General features: G+C 48.1%; 1 long non-coding RNA gene and 2 pseudogenes across 1 annotated transcript in view; 2 read left to right on the top strand and 1 right to left on the bottom strand.

Moving 5' to 3' along the window:
• The window catches only part of LOC137629738 (uncharacterized), an 86480-nt gene that overhangs the window by 66431 nt on the left and 2115 nt on the right, over positions 1-17934 (bottom strand). The gene's annotated exons all lie outside the window — the stretch shown is intronic.
• LOC137629820 (uncharacterized) lies at positions 7675-8397 on the top strand (annotated as a pseudogene).
• LOC137629819 (uncharacterized) lies at positions 10013-11901 on the top strand (annotated as a pseudogene).

Genomic DNA, 17934 nt, shown 5'->3' with positions numbered 1-17934 from the left:
AGTATTAATACAATAAAGGCATATATGCTCAAGAGTTTTTGACAAATATTTCATAAAAAACAAACTTAAGTATAGGTACCTGGTAAGGAAGCTGACTCTGATGATTACTCTGCCTCATTAGTCCGCTTCCCTCACGAAGCCCAGCCATCCTCTCAGGATGCTGAAAGACTCCCAGGAGCTGTTATATCCAGGGCGAACACCCCTATAACAGGACCTCATCAAAACCCTTAATCTGGGCGCTCTCAAGAAACAACATTTGACCATCCGCCAAACCAAAAAGATTGCGAAAGACTTCCTAGTCTTCCGTACAACCCAAGACAAGATTAAAAACATTTCAAGAGAAGATTAAAAGGATATTGGGATTAAGGGAATGTAGTGGTAGAACCCTCACCCACTACTGCACTCGCTGCAATGAATGGACCCATAGTGTAGCAGTCCTCATAAAGAGTCTGGACGTCTTTTAAGTAAAATGAAGCGAACACTGACTTGCTCCTCCAAAAGGTCGCGTCCATAATACTTCGAAGGGATCTATTTTGCTTAAAAGCCACCGAAGTCGCTATTGCTCTCACTTCGTGAGTCTTGACCTTAAGCAAACTACGATCCTTCTCACTTAAATGAGAATGTGCCTCCCGGATTAAAAGTCTAACAAAGTAAGATAACGCATTCTTAGACATGGGCAATGAGGGCTTCTTAACGGAGCACCATAAAGCCTCAGAACAACCTCGTATTGGTTTACTTCTAGACAAGTAAAACTTAAGAGCTCTAACGGGGCACAGCACTCTTTCAACTTCATTACCTACGATCTCTGAAAGACTAGGTATTTCAAAAGATTTAGGCCAAGGACGAGATGGAAGTTCGTTCTTGGTCAAAAAACCAAGTTGAAGAGAACATATAGCTTTATTCGTCGAGAAGCCGATGTTCTTACTAAAAGCATGGATCTCACTGACCCTTTTAGCCGAAGCCAAGCTCACCAAAAAAAGTGTCTTGAGGGTAAGATCCTTCAGGGAGGCTGAATTTAAAGGCTCAAACCTGTCTGACATTAGGAACTGTAGGACCACGTCTAAGTTCCAAGCAGGAGTTGAAATACGACGCTCCTTAGAGGTCTCGAAAGACTTAAGCAGGTCTTGGAGATCTTTGTTATTTGAAAGATCCAAGCCTCTATGCCTGAAAACAGAAGCCAACATGCTTCTGTAGCCTTTAATGGTGGAAGCAGAGAGGGAGCGACCGTTTCTCAGATACAGGAGAAAATCCGCAATCTGCGCTACAGAGGTACTGGAGGAGGAAATAGAGGAGGACTTGCACCAATCTCTAAATACCTCCCACTTCGACTGGTAGATCTTGATTGTAGAGGATCTCCTATCCCTCGCGATCGCTCTGGCTGCCTCCTTCGAAAATCCTCGAGCTCTTGAGAGTCTTTCGATAGTCTGAAGGCAGTCAGACGAAGCGCGGGGAGGCTTTGATGAAGTCTCTTTACATGAGGCTGCCGTAAGAGATCCATCCGTAAAGGCAGACTCCTTGGAACGTCTACCAGCCATAGAAGTACCTCTGTGAACCACTCTCTCGCGGGCCAGAGGGGAGCAACCAACGTCAACCTTGTCCCTTCGTGAGAGGCGAACTTCTGCAACACCTTGTTGAGGATCTTGAACGGTGGAAATGCGTAAGCGTCCAGGTGAGACCAGTCCAACAGAAAGGCATCTATGTGGGCCGCCTCTGGATCTGGGACTGGAGAGCAATAAGTCGGGAGCCTTTTGGTCAGCGAGGTCGCAAAGAGATCGATGGTGGGTTGACCCCAAGTCATCCAAAGACTCTTGCACACATCCTTGTGGAGGGTCCACTCTGTAGGGATCACCTGACCTCTCCGACTGAGACAGTCCGCCAAGACGTTCAACTTCCCTTGGACGAACCTCGTCAAAAGTGAGATGTTTCGATCTTTTGACCAGATGAGGAGGTCCCTTGCGATGACGAAAAGAGCGTGGGAGTGAGTGCCTCCTTGCTTGGAGATGTAAGCCAAGGCCGTGGTATTGTCCGCATTCACTTCTACCACTTTGTTTCGAAGCAGATTCTCGAAACTCGTCAGTGCTAAATGGACTGCCAACAGCTCCTTGCAGTTGATGTGAAGGCTCCTCTGGTCTGCCGTCCAAAGACCCGAGCATTCCAGACTGTCCAGAGTCGCCCCCAACCCAAATCCGACGCGTCTGAAAATAACACATGGTTTGGGTTCTTGACTGCCAGAGACAGACCTTCTCGAAGTCTTATATTGCTGTCCCACCAGGCCAGGCAAGTCTTGACTGGTTCGGAGATCGGGATCGAGACTGCCTCCAAAGTTTTCTCCTTGTTCCAATGGGAGTCTAAATGGAAGTCTCCCTAGAGAGATAAACTGTTCCAGGGATGAAAGCGTCCCTAGGAGGCTCATCCAGCTTCTCACAGAGCAATGGTCTTTCTCTAGCATGAGAAGGACTTTGAGCAAAGCTTACTCTATCCTGTTGGCAGACGGAAAAGCCCGAAAAGCTAGACTCTGTATCTCCATCCCCAAATAGAGAATCGTTTGGGAGGGAGTCAGCTGAGACTTCTCTATGTTCACCAATAGGCCCAACTCCTTCGCAAGATCCAACGTCCACTGTAGGTCCTGCAGACAGCGATGACGGGACGACGCTCTGAGTAACCAGTCGTCCAGGTACAGGGAGGCTCTGATCCCCGACAAATGTAGGAATTTTGCTACATTTCTCATGAGCCTCGTAAAAACAAGAGGAGCAGGGCTGAGGCCGAAGCACAGTGCTCGGAATTGGTACACCACATTCCTGTATACAAACCTTAGATACGGCTGAGAATCTGGGTGTATAGGAATGTGGAAGTACGCATCCTGCAAGTCGAGAGAGACCATCCAGTCTCCCTCTCTGACTGCTGCTAGAACGGATTTGGTGGTCTCCATCGTAAACTTTGTTTTGACAACAAACACGTTGAGAGCACTGACATCCAGCACCGGCCTCCAACCTCCTGTATGCTTTGGAACTAGGAAGAGACGGTTGTAAAAACCTGGGGATTGAAGGTCCGAGACTTTCACCACCGCCCCCTTCTCTAACAACTGAGACACCTGCAGATGTAATGCCTGTCTCTTCGACTCCTCTCGATACCTGGGAGAGAGGTCTATCGGATCGTTTACTAGAGGAGGTCTCCGTACAAAAGGGATTTTGTAACCCTCCTTTAGCAACAAAACAGACTCCCGGTCTGCACCCCTCTTCTCCCAGGCCTGCCAGAAGTTGGTCAATCTGGCCCCTACTGCTGTCTGAGGACGTGGGCAGTCAGACTCTGCCACGGGAGGACTTAGATCCTCTCCTCTTACCTCTCTTACTATCGGCACGAGAGCCTCCCTTACTGGGAGCTCTGCCACGAAAGGGCGGGATAAACCTTGTCGCTCGAGTAACAAATTTGGGTCTGTTGACATAAGAGGATGAAGGTACAGCCTTACGCGCAGACGTGGCCATCAAATCATGAGTATCCTTCTGCACAAGAGACGCTGCGATATCCTTAATCAGCTGCTGCGGGAACAGGGCAGAAGACAATGGTGCAAAGAGTAGTTCTGACCTTTGACAAGGAGTGACACCTGCAGACAGGAAAGAACAAAGAGTCTCTCTCTTCTTAAGAACTCCTGCTGTAAAAGTAGCAGCGAGTTCATTAGAGCCATCTCGGATAGCCTTGTCCATGCAGGACATAATTTGCACAGAGACATCACGGTCTGCTGACGAGATCTTCCTACTCAAGGCTCCCAGCGACCAATCCAAAAAGTTGAAAACTTCAAAAGCCCGATAAACTCCTTTGAGGAGATGATCTAGGTCTGAAGAGGACCAGCAAACCTTCGAGCGTCTCATGGCCAGACGACGAGGAGAGTCTACGAGGCTTGAGAAGTCTCCCTGGGCAGAGGCAGGTACTCCCAAGCCGAGAACTTCTCCCGTGTCATACCAGACGCTCGCACGAGAAGCCAGTTTGAAAGGGGGAAAACCAAAAGCTGACTTCCCCAAACTCCTCCTGGTCATTAACCAGTCGCCTAATAAACGCAAGGCTCTCTTAGAAGAGCGAGAGAGCACTAACTTTGTGAACGACGGAGTCGAAGCAGCTAGGCCCAGCGTGAACTCTGATGGGGGCGAACAAGGAGCAGCAGACACAAAATGATCAGGAAAAAGTTCCTTAAAAATAAGCATGATCTTCTTAAAATCAAGAGAGGGCTGAGCAACTTTAGGCTCCTCTCCGTCCGAAAAAGTCCCCAAAGGAATATCAGTTGGAAGGGGATCAACGACTTCCTCATCCGACGGAACTTCGTCCGACAACTGCCGAGTCTCGCGATACGGAGAGACATGCCGAGGAGGCAACGCTTGACAGGCTATGTCAACATGCGACGGAGCAGCAGCAACAGCTGAGGTAACGACGTCACGCCGCGGCTGCAAAGACTGAAAGTCTTGTGACTGACAAACAACAACAGCCTGAGTTGAATGCCGTTCGACATCACGTCGAGACTGCATTGACTGCAGGGTCTGAGCAGGAAAAACAACATCTGACTGCGGTGACAGACGTTCAACGTCACGTCGGGGCAACGGAGTCGGTCGACGAACGTCAGTGCGGGGCTGCGGTGACAGCTGCTGAACGTCACCTCGAGACTGCGGCAAAGGGGGTTCCACGTCACGTGACTGACGTGAATGACGAGGAACACGATCAGAATCGCGTTTAAAAGCACAAGAAACGTTAGCGCTAACATCATAAGGACGAGAAAACACTCGTTTAGGCGGCTGAAGGCCAGAGTCACGCTTATCGTACTGGCGAACCGCAAGCAAAGGATCTTTGCGAACCTGTTCATGCTCATAAACCTCCATTAAAGAGGAAAGTTTAGACTGCATGTCCCGCAGGACAACCCACTTCGGGTCAACGGGAGTCGGAACGGGCCGTGACGTCGGTAACGTCTGTGCATGCAAATCATCGCACCTACCGAGACCCTCGGACTCGGTGTTACGTTTTCGCTTAACAGGCGAACAGCCATCCGATGACTGAAAGTGGTCAGAGCTGCCCCAATGGCTACAGCCAGGACGCTGGACCTGTCCTGAAGGGACTGACTTGCGCTTTAAGGGTCTAGAAACCTTACGCCAAGGTTTCTTATGCGACAAGTCGTCGGAAGACGAGGAGAACTTAGTCTCCCCCGTCTTATGGTAAGGACGTTCTTGATGAGAAACGTCTGATACCAAAGAGGGAACGTCTGTACGTCAGTTTACACCTCTCGCTCCCTTAAGTCCTACGACATTCCTTCTCCCTGGTGCAGGGGAGCCTGAAAGAGGTCTCGGACTAGGGGAGCGACAAGCACGAACAGACGAACCCCCGGTCGCAACACTAAACACATTTTGCGCACTTTCCACTCTACCACTTTGATTTTCTACTTTACCACTTTGACACTTTAACAACTTAACATCGGACATAAGCTGGTTCCTGTCCGAGGCTAAGGTTTCAACCTTCTCACCTAATGCTTGAATGGCTAAAAACATATCGCGCATTGAAGGTTCATGAGTGCTAATAGGGGGTTCAGAAACTACCACTACAGGGGAAGGATTAGGTTCAGGGGCATGGGAGGAGGAAAATTCTAAAGATCTAGATGAGCTTCTCCTCACCCTATCTCTTTCGAGCTTACGAGTATACTTTTCATACTCTAACCACTCGAATTCCGACAAAACCACGCACTCCTCACACCGATCTTCTAATTGGCAGGATTTACCCCGGCAATTAGAACAAACAGTATGAGGGTCGATAGAGGCTTTCGAAAGACGTTTGTTACAATCTCTCGCACATTTGCGATATACAGGAGAAGGGTCAGCCATTATGAACAACCAGAGAAAATCCAAAGTAAAGCCAAGTTCATCAACAAAAAACAAAAAGCAAAAAAGGTTTCAAGAGTTTTATTGAAGGAACACACCAACACAGCGAAAGCCAATAAAACCCAAAACAAAGTACTTCACCAATTCGGTAGAAAACTCGAGGTCTAGAGCGAGCGGAACCAATGTTGTCGGTGACACCGACAGAGAAGAACTAGAGTGGTTGAGAAGTACAGTATATGCGGTATCTGGCCAATAGTCGGCGCTGGTGGGCACACCCGCAACCTTCATGGCGATCGCTCGCGAGTTTTTTGGAATCTGTCGGGCCGTCGGAGACGTCAGCTATTTATATATTCACCGGCTAAGTTTAATATTTAAAAATTATAAATAGAATTATTAATTGTAGGTAAAAAATTATTACTAGGAATGGGATACCTTCTTAGTAGCAACTCGGCTACAGTAGTCTTTGCCAATGGAGGACTTAGGCAATGTTTTGGAGTCTTTGGATTCCTTCCTGGGAAGGATGTACAGTAAGACTCAAACATTGATGAGGGTGGCATGTTTCTTCCAATCCATGACTGTGTGGAACTCTCGGTGCGAAGAGAGGTTTCCTCCATTGGTGGGATGGGGGAAAGTCTCTCTTTGCGTGATTCCCTTGGAGAAGGGAGCGCCATCTTGGACTTTGTCTGTCAACAAGCACATTTTTGTGCTCTGAAAACTTTCTCGATTATTTAGGAGATACGAAGATCTACATCACCTAGAATTGACTGAAAGCTGTGGTAGTGCTTAGTGATCAGTGCTGTGAAATTAGTGTGTTTACGAGTTTTTGAACTTACTTTATTTAGGATTAAAAATCTCGTTCACTCTGCCACACCACTACGTTCAAGTTTTTCCTAATCCGCGCATGCGCAGTGCAGTGTGTGTGACGTGGTTAGCCCCGTCATGGCAACGTTACTGTGCCAGAGGAACGAAATCAGATACGGGCATTGTTAAAAACCAGTAGATAATGACTATGGAATTCTCTGGATCTGGTACTCTCGCTGATGTTGAGGAGGACCTTGCTCTAAGTGATGATAATGTTGAAGAGCATCTGCTTACCCAGGAACATTGGCCACGACTTGTCTTTACTAAATCTCATAAGTTGATCCCTGCTGGTGCAGCTCCTAGTCTCATGGACCATACCACTACCTCCAACAAACGATGTATGGAGCATGATTCAGATAGCAGTAATGAGCCATCATCCCCTGCTGCTAAAACTACAAAGTGTGATGCTTCTTCCTCTCAAAATAAAGTTTTAAATAGTTCCCTGCCTAGACCTACTATTCAGATTATACCTACCATGGCTACAAAAACTGTTCTCCCTGCCTTTGCTCCATGTGCTAAATACATAAAGCTCCTATTTAAAGAAAATCCGGGGGTTAATGTGAAGCTTCGCTGGCTATCAGAGGTTACCAAGATGTTCAGCCTCGATCGGGAATTGGCTGAAGTTAAAATGTCTGCGGTCACTTCTTGATTTGTATACATTTCGAGGCATCGCTTGGATATCATAAATAGGGTCAAGGGTGGCGAGGTTCTGTCACTTGTGTTGGATGTTCAGGATGCTGTAAACAGACCCCGTAAGTTTCCTACATATCTCATCACTCGATATCCTGTGGATGTAGACCCTTCATTAGCTAAGGAACTGACAGGGGTGCACACTGTACGTCGTTTCCTACAGGATGGGAAGTCCATCAATCGTATTGTCATTACTTGGAGCCACCCAGATCCACCCCGGTCTTTTGTTAACTTCTCCTTCCTCCCTTGTCTACCATCATGTGAACTACGCAGAATGCCAGACGAAAAGCCATGGTGTTTCAAATGCTGGGGTATCGGTCACATCTCACGATATTGTGCTGCCCCTGAAAAGTGTGCATTTTGTGCTGCTGAGCATGATAGTCGGACCTGCCCTCATCGGTCCCCTGTACCACCCACAGTGGTTGACAATTCTTCAGCATCAACATCAACCCCATTACCTCTACCTACACCGGACTCCTCGCATTGGAAATGCCCGAGATGTAATGAGCCTGGAGTCAATGTGTGGCATGGCTGTACCCGGCGTTCAGGCTCTGCATCGAACCAGCTTATTGCACAACAGCTTCCAGTGCCATCAATCAAACCCACTGTTACTGCCTCCTCACAAGTGACTACACTTCGTAATGCTGTAGATGTCCTCAAGTCTCGATGTGACTCCCTTATATAACGTTTTGAAGCCATTGAATCTCATTTAGAGAGCATGGACACTCGCATTGACAGTCTCGTAACCTCCTTTGACAACCTAACTTCTAAATTTGCTACTAATGATAACACACTACAATCTCTTGTTGAAGCTCAGCAGGTTGTTATCACATCAGTTACTACACTCACTGAGAAACTTGACTCACTTGCTACACATCTTGAGAGTGTTACTAATCCCCATACAGGACCTTTGCCACGTGATACACCACCAATGCATACCCGTGTCACCACTGCCTCTTCATCTAGTCGCCGTTCTTCCAAGGGACATGTTCGATAACCAAGTGAAGCTTAATATCATCTCGTGGAATGCCTATGGTATTACAAACTGGGTAAAACTTTCTGCACTTAAGGGAATTGTACATAGTCACCACCCAGATGTTATTCTAATTCAGGAAGCTTTAGTTGGTAATGCTCAGCCAAGGGGAAAAGCTCCCTAGCTCACTGGCTATGTGTCCTACGTCCATTTAGTAAGACATGGTCTCATCACTTATATACGCACTTCAATTCAGCATAGACTTCTCCCAAACTCTGAGGATGAAGATACAACATTCCAATTATTTGAGATTACTGTTGGCGGAGGCACCATACGACTGTGCAATGTATATGCAGCACCTGGTAGGATAAATACAGCCAAGCTTCCAGCCCCAACCCTTCGTGGTATGGTTTACATGGGAGATTTTAATGCTCGTCATCCAGACTTGGGAGATCTTGCTGGCGCTGTGAACCGCAACGGGAACCTACTTCTAGGATACATTCGTCGAAATCAACTGACCCGTTGGGACACTGGTGGATCTACGCATGCACGAGGTGGTACTTTGGATCACATCTTGACCTGTGGACTCGTACCTTCCCGAGTCAATTGTGTAACGGTTCCTACGCTCTTCTCTGATCACATTGGTCTTAGCATCCAATATTCCCTTCCCGCTACACCTACTCCAATACACAATCGCACTTGCATCACAATTCCGCCTAAGTACCAGCCTACGTACATTTCATATATGACTAACCTTCGACCTTCATTTGACCTCCACTGTCCGGAGAAACTTTACTCCTTACTTGTTAGTACCACACATGCTTTCCACACACAATATATCAGAAAGCCTCATATCAGGCATCGTGTTAGTGCTATGACACTGGATAATCGAATTTCTCAGGCAGAAAAGAAGGCGATGGATGATGGCCTTGCCTTTATGAGACAACCAAGTCCTGAGACTCTGCACCAGTATCAACTATCGAGAGATGATCTAGTTGCTCTACAGCAATGTGTACAAACAGATTCCTGGCACAAATTAACAGACAGCATCAACCATCAAACAAGCATTGGTTCCATGTGGCACCTCATCAACAGGATTGTGAAGAAGAAACCCCCAAGTGTCCTCCACCACAGCCCTGCTCAGTATGCACAGGACCTTATTGATGAGTGGTCAGCACAGTCACGAACCATCAACCTTCCAGCTCATATAAAAGATTCTCTCTCTTCACAAAAAAACCATCGTGCCTTACGTCTCAGTTCCGCCTTACTGAGCAGTGATGAAGAGGATGATGTACCCATAACTAAGGAAGAGCTACGACGTGCCTTAGCAAGGAGTAAGAAGTCAGCTCCTGGTGATGATGGCATCACCTATGCAGTTCTTTGCACACTCATAAAAATACCTGGCAACCCTCTCCTCTGGCTCTACAACCTCTGCCTCTGCTTGGGATATGTGCCCCTAGCATGGACTCATAGTACAATTGTACCCGTTCCCAAGCCTAGCACTGACAAATTTCGTCCTATCTCCCTCACCTCCTGTTTCTGCAAAGTATTTGAACGTATTCTCCTCTCACGCCTTATGTTCCGGCTGCAAGATAAGCTTTCGTCTAGAATATATGGCTTCCTACCCCAATGAGGAACACATCATTGTCTCATGGAGCTCTACACTCGTCTCTCCCCAACCAGTGTTGTAGCCTTCATTGATTTGAAAAGTGCATTTGACGTTGCAAATAGAGACATTATTTTAGACCAGCTTATTGATTTTGGAATCAAGGGAAACCTTTTGAGGTGGATACGTGGATATCTTCGAAATAGAGTTTCTCGTGTGCTGTTTAAGGGAGCATTGAGCACTGCAAAGGAACTTGAACTTGGTACTCCACAAGGGGGAGTACTTAGTCCATTTTTATTTAATATCCTCCTACATCGCCTTCTTTCCTTACTTCCTGATACTGATAACACAACCATCACTTGCTACGCAGACGATATTTGCATTCATTCAACCTCTCCAGAGCACTTGCAACGCTTCCTTTCTTCCTTCTACGAATCAGCATCCTCCTGTGGTCTTATCATCTCCCCAGGAAAAAGTAGAATCTTCTCCCCAAGGCCAGCAAGGAATCTACCAGAATTTACTGTGGGGAACAATGTTGTACCTTTATGCGCACAATATATTTACTTGGGAGCACCAGTGCGAATTACACCATCCATTCCAGCGAGACAGAGAGTACATCCCATTGTCCAAGATCTGCTGGCCCGGTTACAGCAACGCCTGACTCCTCTCAAGTGGCTTACTAATTATTCTGCAGAAGTATCTATCCCAGTTGCCAGAACCATATATATTGCTTTCATCCGCTCAGTGATAGATTATCTTTCCCCTGCACTATGTCAGCTCTCCAGATCAACTCTAAAGCCGTTTGAAAAATTCCAGAACCAAGCAATGAGACTCATTCTAGGTTGTCCAGCCTCCACTAGAATTGTAAACATGCAACACAAACTACGTCTCCCTCCACTCGTTGAGAGAATATACTCCAATGTCACCTACTTCAGTATCAAATGCCTGTATTACCCTCACCTGTCTCCTCACTATTCAAACATCATCAGAACTTCTCTCGATCTAGATGCACCTCGTCCACAACTACGCCAGGGGGGACGTACACTAGTTAGTACTGTCTGTTCAAGCATTCGGGGGCTTGACATCAACATCGTGACAGATAATGTGGATCATGGCCTTGCACCCTGACAGACTCCTGTGCCAGCAATCTCTTACACTCCAGTCTCTAAGACTGACCTGCCTCAACTTCAACAACAACGTGCATTGGAGACCATCGACAGACTATCCTCGTCCCTCGGTGTAGCCCATCACCTCTACACAGACGGCTCCCTACAGCAGGATGGCATTGCTGGATGTGCTGTTTTCTCCCCCACTTTGGAACCCCCGCCAGAGGGCTGGACAGGCCGTCGCCTCCCAAAGTCATCAAGCTCCACGTTTGTGAACTACATGGACTTCTAGATGCAGTTATTTTAATCACACGGACCAGAAACAACGGCTTGATCATCTGCGACTCGCAACCAGCACTCCAAGCCCTTTCTTCACATAAGCCAGCATACCAGTCCCTGGTTACACAAATACATAGGCAACTAGACATGGCCAACATGAGCTCACTGGTAGTGCACTTCCTATGGATTCCCTCTCACGTGGGTCTTCTGGCTAACAACACCGTTGACCATCTCGCAAAGGCTGCCTGTCAACTGGATCCTCCAGATGTTGATGCTCCCAGTCCATCTCTCCTGTGCTGCAGAAAAAAGGTGCGCCAAGCTGCTCGCTCACCTACTCATCATCGTAGTAATGCCGAGAGAGCCACCAGTATATCAATACAGCATTATGATCACTTCTTTCCTCACCAACACAAATATCGCCGCAGTGGACTCATGGTTCGTCAAAATAACGTGGTTTGTGCGCGTCTTCAGCTGGGTTGGCGACCAGTTTGGCAGGTGGTTGAGCAAGATGGAGTTCCTCACTTTGGTGGATATTGAATAATCAGCTGTTTTGTAATGTTAATTAAAGATAGGTACAACCTACCTATGAAATCAAACTAAATTTAATTTGTATTCCATATGAATTCATTTGCATAACCATAAATATATAGAAATGAGCAATATTATTTTTAATATGTACTAAATATCTGTCTATACTTTATTTTGTATTCATTTGTATAACCTTCATTATATGCTATAGATGTAAACAATACTGTTTAAACATGTACAGTACCTAACACATCCATCAAACCAAATCCAAAGTGATGGTACTGCTGTATACATCATTATACTATCACCATTATAATATACTCTATAAATTAATGAAGCTTACCTTAAACTGTTGGTTGATAAAGATGTGCTGCTGCTTTGAGGAAAACGTGAAGCCGTTGCGAAGGTTCCTTGACATGCAGGACAATTTTTATTTTGTATAATTAAATTGTCTCTCTGGCACAAATCCACTAGTTTTTCAGTGTAAGTTAGGAAACAGTCAGGACAAGAAGATGGAATTTCAACTTCTTGTGCAACATGAGATGATGTGCTTGCTATGGCCTCCATGTCTAAAAACGAAATGAAATGCCTGGGTAAGATAATGTATTGTCGCACTGTTGTATTGTCGCGCTGTGATTGGCCAAACATGTATGACGTCATAGTGGATAGGCGCTGTGATTGGCCAAACGTGTAAGACTTCATAGTGGACTAGTTTGTCTGCGGATTATAGTGGTTACAGGGCTCATTTGAGCAAAAACAAGACACAGTCAACAATAACAACAGACTTAGAAAAAATCTGGGAGGAAGACAAGAGTAGCGTGAGTTTGATCATCGATATTTCGACTGTAAGGACACCGATCCCTTCGTCATCCAGAAAATCGACAAACTACTTATTTATTTAAATTCTTTCTTCGCCACACTGTGGTTTCCTATGTATATATATTCCGCTCTACCAGAGCTACATTTTGATATATGTATCATTTCACAACATGTTTCTGTTAACCCATAATTCATATATTTGTAAGTGTAAGAAAACACATATATTTTGGCGGGCACTTCAATCTGATTTGGCGCCAACGTCATCCTACCTTTCCGTCCGCACCTTGTAATATACTTCCGTGCGCATTCGAATAAAGTATCTGTTGATCTTGGTGACGCTTGTCTCACTGTCCTTACAACTGGTGACCCCGGAGTTTAAAGTAGCATCAGCGGTTTTGGCTTTGCCATTAACGGACTTATTACGGCCGTGCTACCTTCTACATACTCCGTTACCTTAGGCACGAGCCTGCCTTTGGTTCTCCCACACTTCGGTGAACGTAAGGCAGTAGGATGAGCTTAACCGACATATCAACTTCTCACCTCTTCGCCGACTCGTCGTCTGGCCACGATGCAGGAAGCAACACGCCCATCGCACCCAACGGCCTCGCCTCCACGCCGAAAGTCAAACTGCCGCCCTTTTCTCAACACAACACCGCTTCCTGGTTCCTGAGAGCGGACATACTCTTCCGTGTCGCTAGACTCAGCGACTCCTGTGCCAAGGCTGACATCGTTCTCACCTCCATACCTGAAGAGGTATTCGACAAGATTGTCCCATGGCTCGACGCCCAGGCCGGCCAAGTTTCATACGACGACCTGAGAACGAAACTCATCGGTATCTACTCCCTCTCTGTCTCAGCAAGGGCACAGAAAGTACTGGACCTCGCCGGCAAGCCCATGGGTGACACCTCTCCTGTCGAGGCGTGGGATGAGCTAACCGGCCTGCTTATGCTCCCCGAAACAGACAGTAACGGCCGACGACGTGAGATTAGCTTATCCCGCGAAATCTTTCTTCGACGCCTACCACAGTACGTACGGGCCCAATTGACAGACGCCGACACGCTCCCGATGAACGAACTCCTGTCGAAGGCTCAGAAGCTCCACGAGGCCTCCAAAGCATCTCGCCTCGGAGCATCATCGTCAACGCCGCCTCCCATTCTCCTCCTTCAGCCGCTGCTCTTCCATAGACTCCTCGGCAATGGCCCTTGAGGACGACGAGATCAACATTCTATCAAGAAAGAAACCACCGCAACCGACGCGACCGAACCCTAGGCCTAACCCGGCATGGTGCTTCTACCACCAACAGTTCGGCAGTGACGCCAAGAAATGTAGAGCACCATGCAGTTTCCCTAGAAGATGACGCCAGAAGCATCCACCTGCCACCATCGCAGCCGCAGTTAACCAAAACAAGATTGGTTTCTGTATCCTCGATACCATTTCCAACCGTAGACTCATGGTGGACACTGGCGCAATGCAGTCAACGTTCCCTCCTTCGAAGTCCGACCTAGACCGTGGTCCCGACAAAAACGCTCCCTCACTCATCGCCGCCAACGTATCTCCCATACGGTGCTATGGGATCAAGACCCTCAAGATATCTATCATGGGCCGTTCGTATTCTTGGCCCTTAGCTATCGCCGACGTCAATCGCCCCCTCCTCGGTGCGGATTTCCTCGCCCACCATGGACTCCTCGTCGATGTCGCTAACAGACGTCTCATCGACACGGGAACCTGCCAGTCCCGCGCCCTAGAACACGGCCCTGCAACAATGTCCGTATCCGCCGTAACGACGCACCCCTACGCCGACCTCCTACGAGAGTTTCCCGAGGTTTTCAAGCCCGAGCTCCGACACTCGCCAGGTTCCCCGTCCAAGCATGGTATCTACCACCACATCACAACGACAGGACCTCCCACTCACGCCAAATTCCGCCGCCTCCCGCCTCAGAAACTGAAGGATGCCAAACGTGCCTTCGAGGACATGGAACGCATGGGTATCTATAAGAAAGCATCGAGCCCCTGGGCATCACCCCTGCACATGGTTAAAAAGCCGGACGGGTCCTGGAGACCTTGCGGCGACTACAGGCGCCTCAACCTCATCACAACACCCGATCATTACCCGCTGCCCAACATGCAGGACCTAACGAACGCGTTACACGGCGCAAAGTTTTTTACCAAGATGGACCTCCTCAAGTCTTATTTCCAGGTCCCCGTATTCCCGGAAGATATCCCGAAAACTGCCTTTGTAACGCCGTTAGGATCCTACACCTTCGCATACTCAACTTTCAGTCTACGCAACGCCGGGGCGACCTTCCAACGACTAATGGATAGCATTCTGGGTGACCTACCTTTCTGCGTCTGCTACGTCGACGACATAATGATATTCTCGAAAACCAAGGAGGAACACCGGGGACACGTCCGCACCGTCCTAAGGCGCCTACAGGAGAACGGCCTAGTCGTACGCTTCGACAAATGCACGTTCGGTGCGGAGGGAGTGGATTTCCTTGGTCACCGCGTATCCTCGCGCGGGGTAAACCCCATGACAACCAAGGTCAACGCCATCAGGAAGTTCCCAACGCCTACGACCATTCGCCAACTTCAGGAGTTCTTGGGAATGGTCAATTACTACAGGCGCTTCATCCCCAACATCGCACAAACCCTGTCACCCCTCGACGACGTCCTGAAAGGAAAAGCAAAAAAACTCGAGTGGGGCTTGCCCCAGCAACAGGCATTCGCTCGGACGAAGGATGCCCTTGCGAATGCCACCACCCTGGCTCATTTCGACGACAACGCGCCCCTGCGACTAACGACCGACGCCAGCAACGTCGCCTGTGGGGCTGTGCTTGAGCAACTCGTCGATGGTTCTCCTCGACCGCTGGCATTCTTCAGCAAGAAATTGAAACCCGCCGAAACAAGATACAGCACCTTCAATAGGGAACTCCTCGCCGTCTACCTCGCCGTCCGCCACTTCAGGCACATCTTGGAGGGTACCCCCTTCACAATCGCGACGGACCATCAACCCCTCGTACACGCCTTCACGAAATCGACGGAGGCATGGTCCTCCCGACAACAACGTCATCTCGCATCAATCGCCGAATTCGGGTGCACCATACGTTACGTCCCAGGAAAGAAAAACCCAGACGCGGACTCCCTTTCAAGGATTGAAATAGACGTGATCCACCTGGGAATCGACTACGCCAAGCTCGCAACCGAACAACGCACCGACCGAGAAGCACAGGATCACCTGACGGGGCCATCCGCGCTCAAGATAAGTGCGATCCCCCTCGGACCAGCAGGAGTAACTATTCTTTGCGACACCAGCAAGGGCCGCCCACGTCCCTGGGTACCAGCCTCCTGCCAAAGGAAAATATTCGATATCATCCATGGATTTTCACACCCCTCAGGACGCACCACCGCTCGCCTTCTGTCTGAAAAGTTTGTCTGGCCAGGGATAAAAAAGGATGCCCGGGAATGGGCGAAGTCATGCATCAACTGCCAGTCAAGCAAGGTCAGCCGTCACACCGAATCGGGGGTAGGCGATTTTCCCCAGCCAAAAAGACGTTTCGGCCATATACACATCGACGTCGTGGGACCATTGCCCCCTTCTGGATCCGCTCGCTACCTACTTACGATCATCGATCGCTCCACGAGGTGGTTGGAGGCATCGCCGATGACCGAAGCTACGACTCAAGCATGCGCCGAAGCCCTCCTGTCAAGCTGGGTGAGCAGGTTTGGCGTTCCTGACGACATCACGACTGACAGAGGCCCCGCTTTCCTCTCAGAAATATGGCTCGCTTTGGCGAACCTGATGGGGACGACACTCCACAGCACCACGGCATACAACCCCGCGGCAAACGGCATGGTCGAAAGAACTCACCGCGCCCTCAAGGCGTCCCTGATGGCGAGCTGCACCGACGGGGACTGGAAATCACGACTTCCTTGGGTACTCCTCGGCCTTCGCACCGCCCCTCGCACAGACGGCGAACTTTCGCCCGCCGAAAATGTTTACGGGGAAGCGCTCGCAGTTCCTGGCGAATTCTTTCCCTCATCAAACGACGACACGCAGCTGGATCACCTAAGGGACATCGCCAGGAAGTTCAGGCCGTGTCTCAAAACTTACCAGGACAGAACCAAGCACTTCAAGCCAAAAAGCCTGGATGACTGCAGGTACGTTTTCGTCCGTGTCGACGCTCATCGACAACCACTGACTAGACCTTATCGAGGTCCCTACCTGGTAATAAAAAAGACAACGAAAGCCTTCCTTCTCGACGTCCATGGCCAAGAGGACTGGGTCTCAATAGACCGCGTGAAACCAGCGTTTCTCGAAGGAAGCGACACCGCCTCCGCTGGACCTGGCAGATCCAGAGTTCCGCCTCAAAACAAGCCGCCCAACGAAAGAAAAATCATCAAACGACGACAAGAGGACGAGATCCTTACACCGACCGCCAGCGCGCCCCTCCGTTCAAAAACAAGAGGAACCCTCCGACACCCGAAAAGATACGAAGATTGATCATCAGCCCTCTATGCCGCCCGATGTCTTGGGGGGGGGGGGAGTACTTGTAAGGACACCGATCCTTTCGTCGTCCAGAAAATCGACAAACTACTTATTTATTTAAATTCTCTCTTCGCCACACTGTGGTTTCCTATGTATATATATTCCGCTCTACCAGAGCTACATTTTGATATATGTATCATTTCATAACATGTTTCTATTAACCCATAATTCATATATTTGTAAGTGTAAGAAAACACATATACAGTATTTTGGCGGGCACTTCAATCTGATTTGGCGCCAACGTCATCCTACCTTTCCGTCCGAAACTTGTAATATACTTCCGTGCACATTCGAATAAAGTATCAGTTGATCTTGGTGACGCGTGTCTCACTGTCCTTACACGACTATTATTGATTTTCACTAAATTATCTCACTCGTATACCACTATTTACATACATTCCTACACATTCTAGTAAAAATAAATTGGTAAATTTTTAGTTTCAGCCAAATTTGGAAAAATGCAATAAAAATATATTTGTTGCATCAGAAATAGTGTGGTTTCAATGAATTTAACGTTTATTTTGACTGCAAACCAACCGATTTAGAGATTTACTATGTATACCCTAGTTCATCCCACCAATTATGGGGGACACCCTTTGGGAACCGGGGTTTTGGGTGGGGGAAGGGGGGGGAGGGTGTTGGGGCATTGAATGATATTTGCAATAAATGAATAATTA

The sequence above is a fragment of the Palaemon carinicauda genome, chromosome 37, assembly GCF_036898095.1.
Source record: "Palaemon carinicauda isolate YSFRI2023 chromosome 37, ASM3689809v2, whole genome shotgun sequence".
NCBI classification, from domain to species: domain Eukaryota; kingdom Metazoa; phylum Arthropoda; class Malacostraca; order Decapoda; family Palaemonidae; genus Palaemon; species Palaemon carinicauda.
This window is presented reverse-complemented; position numbering and strand designations above follow the sequence as displayed.